This window comes from Nematolebias whitei, chromosome 3 (genome assembly GCF_014905685.2).
Source record: "Nematolebias whitei isolate Nwh7 chromosome 3, NemWhi1, whole genome shotgun sequence".
In the NCBI taxonomy this organism is placed as follows: domain Eukaryota; kingdom Metazoa; phylum Chordata; class Actinopteri; order Cyprinodontiformes; family Rivulidae; genus Nematolebias; species Nematolebias whitei.
This window is the reverse complement of record NC_056500.1, coordinates 10,688,466-10,691,779: the sequence shown is the minus strand read 5'-3', so window position 1 is coordinate 10,691,779 and position 3,314 is coordinate 10,688,466.

Sequence of the window (3,314 nt, the reverse complement as noted above, 5' to 3'; positions counted from 1 at the left end):
TGAAGTGAATGGAAGAGAATTCGAGAATTCAGGAGAGTCAGAGACGTTTGGAATTATAACTTCTGTTTGAACGACCCACGCACGACTCTCGAAGGATTTTAGCTGCTCTCAACGGAGACGCTGAAAAGTCTGGAGGATTCTCTATCGAGCTGATCTATCATCAACCAGGTAACGGTCTCTTCTTCGACTAAAGTGTACCGGAGGCGAGCTGAGATCTGATGAAGCGTGCACGTTCTGGTCTACAGATATTAATTCCCTCACATAGTTCTCTGTAAGATAAATCTCCATTTCATCTTAAACTCTTCTCTCTCTCACAAAACCAGTACAGATATTTTAGAAATATCTGAAGCAAAGTCCTCGTTCACCGCCGAGTGATCGATGCTCATTTTCTGTGAAACTTGTCTGTTATTATTTTCATATTTTGCCAAATTAATGTAAATGTTTGATGTTAAACTTTGATTCTGAAAATAAATGACCACATTCATTTGATGGGTCAAAGATAATAACGTCTCTCATTACATTTTTGTTAAAATTCAATGCACGACTTACACAGTCAGAAAGATGAGGAACTCGTGAAAAAGTATGCATATATCTCATATATTTGTCATACTACAACTAGTGACACGTACCCACGTAACTCACTACACTCCTCTGATGGAGCTCTGTCGGGTGCAGACTCCTCTGATGGAGCAGGAGCCGGGAGGCTTGGAGGGTTGAATGTGGAGTTTATAGACGAACCATCACGCGCTGAAATACGTTCTGGATAAAATACAGTGAGGAACGGGACCCGAGGACAGTTAGCGTTTATGCAAATTAGCTTAGCATTGTAGCACCGACGTTGTCCTATTATGGCGTCAGCCTCTTGTTAGTTAAAAATATACGTTTAGAACCGATGGGATGAGTAACTTAATATATGTTTAAAGTTAGAAAACACTCACCATCTTCTATAAATGGTTCAAGTAGAGCAGTAACCGTGTTTAAACCACCCTCCAATCCTCCATCTAGCTCGCTTTGACTTTTTTCGTCGGCCACCAAGCACAACAACACCTGCACTTCTGCATTTGACCACAGCTTTGATATTGTTTTTTTATAGCTTTAAAATGCTAAAAGATACGCTCCTCGTGTTATCGCTAATGGCAAGGGTAGAGAAAAATAAATGGTGGCTCGGATTTTTTGGAAAGACTCCACAGACTCCTCCCCCCCACCAATCAGTGACCGACAGTGTTTCTGACGTCACGGCGCGGCTTGCTTGGACCCCTTGAGAAGCCGGGCCAGAATAGGAGGCGAGCAGGTCACAGGAACAGTGGAAAGACCTCAAACACGCGAAGCCGGAAATATCCGACCCGCACCGTGACAGTGGAAAAGGGGCATAATTAAACACAATACGTGGCACCTGAGAGTCATTAACTATCTGCACAGAGCAGGGCAGGTGCAGATCCCTGCAGTATCCCCCTCTAATAAATGGCACCTGACGTTCCAAAATACCCCAACCCAACTTGGGTGGGTGGCGGGGGAAAAAAAAAAAAAACTATAAGGTTGGAGGGCTCCAAAAGACAAACAAACAATAAAGGAGCAGAAGCGGAGTCCGACTGGAACCCCACGGAGCAGGAGAGGTGAGGAGCGTCTGCCGGGACCCCCTCGGAGCAGGGGAAGTGAGGAGCGTCCGCCAGGAACCCCCTCGGAGCATGGGAAGGGAGGTCCACCTCGGGGGCTGCGCGCAACAACAGGAACCAGAAGAGGCAGCAGCGGCTGACGCGGTGACCTCAGAGGCGACAGCAGCGGAGGAGGCAGGAACCAGCAGAGGAGCAGCAGCTGACGTGGTGACCTCAGGAGCAGCAGCGGCTGGCACAGGAGTCACTGGAGGTGTAGGAGTAGCCGCCGACAGAGGAACAACTGAGGACGTGGGACCCACCGGGGGCGTGGACTCAGAGGCTGCAGGAGATTTAAAAACTACGGAGACTGCGGTAGGCCTGGAAGCGACCACAGGGGCTGCAGCAGTGAAGTCCACTGGTGGCGGAGCAGGAAACCTTGAGGGCGTGAAAGCCGTCATGGAGTGTGCCAGGTAAGAGCGAGGCGATCTCCTGTCCAACTCTCTTTTCTCTCGATGCACAGTTCTTCCTGTGTTACTTGAAAAACACTCAAAAAAGTGGAGCTACTTGCTGGGTCTCTTTGATGAGGGGAGCATTCTGTCACGGTTGGGCAGTGGTTGAGACCCAAATGCAAGCAGGACTCCAACGAGGTTACAAAAAAGGCGTTTTAATCACAAAAAGGCAACAATAACAAATAATGCTGTCGGGGCAGCGATACTACTTGCATTTGTAGGAAAAACAGGAAATACCAAGGCACTAGGAGACGACCGTGAAGATGCAGCTAAAGCACCTGAGATGCAGGGGAGCACTGTATATAAAGGGGAGTCTCTAATTAAACACAATACGTGGCACCTGAGAGTCATTAACTATCTGCACAGAGCAGGGCAGGTGCAGATCCCTACAATTTCAACTTATTCTTCAAAATAACGTTTTCACAAAAAAAAAAAAAAGCACCTTAAATTGGTTCATTGTTGAGAAAATATTTGAGACAATTTTAATCCGGTGATTTTAAAAACTGATGTGACTAAATGTCCTTCTAGAAAATAAAATTAAAAAAATGAATGAGTGGTGTTTTAGTGCAAATCATAAATGATCTTTTCTCACACGAAACGCAGTCAACATTTGCATATTGCATTAAGTTTTGGATTTTTTTTATGCATACTGTATTTAAGATGCAACAAAGCTTTAAAAACAGTCTTTTGAATGTTAATTCTCAAATGTTAATATGCAAATTAGTATAGTGTTGTATTGTTGTGTTAATTTGCCAGATTACTGAGATTATGCTTGATGAAAAATGCTGTATGTAAAAAAGCTTCTAAAATAAAACTATATGAAATTTTATGTTTAGATCAAAGCAGGGGGCTCCCATTTAAATGATACATGTAGAAAACATAAATAATTGCATTATCAAATTATGTTGGTTAAATGTAATCTAGAAAAGGGGTTCCCAAATGGCACAATGGAGTCAGGAGACAAACCCAAATGGAGTTTTATCTGAAATAAGTAGTTAAATTACAGCAAAATAAAATATTTTTAAAATGTATTTATGTTAACTCGTGTTCATGGAAAGTTGTTTAAGGCAGCAGATCCTTTCCCAAATTTACAGTAATTAATTAGGCAGCGCAGTTCTTCTAGCAGTAATTTATTTCAGGCAGCTCATCTTTTTTTTAGGAGTTATGGTAATTTGTTATACCAAGGCTTCTCCAGATTAATTTATGGGTTTTG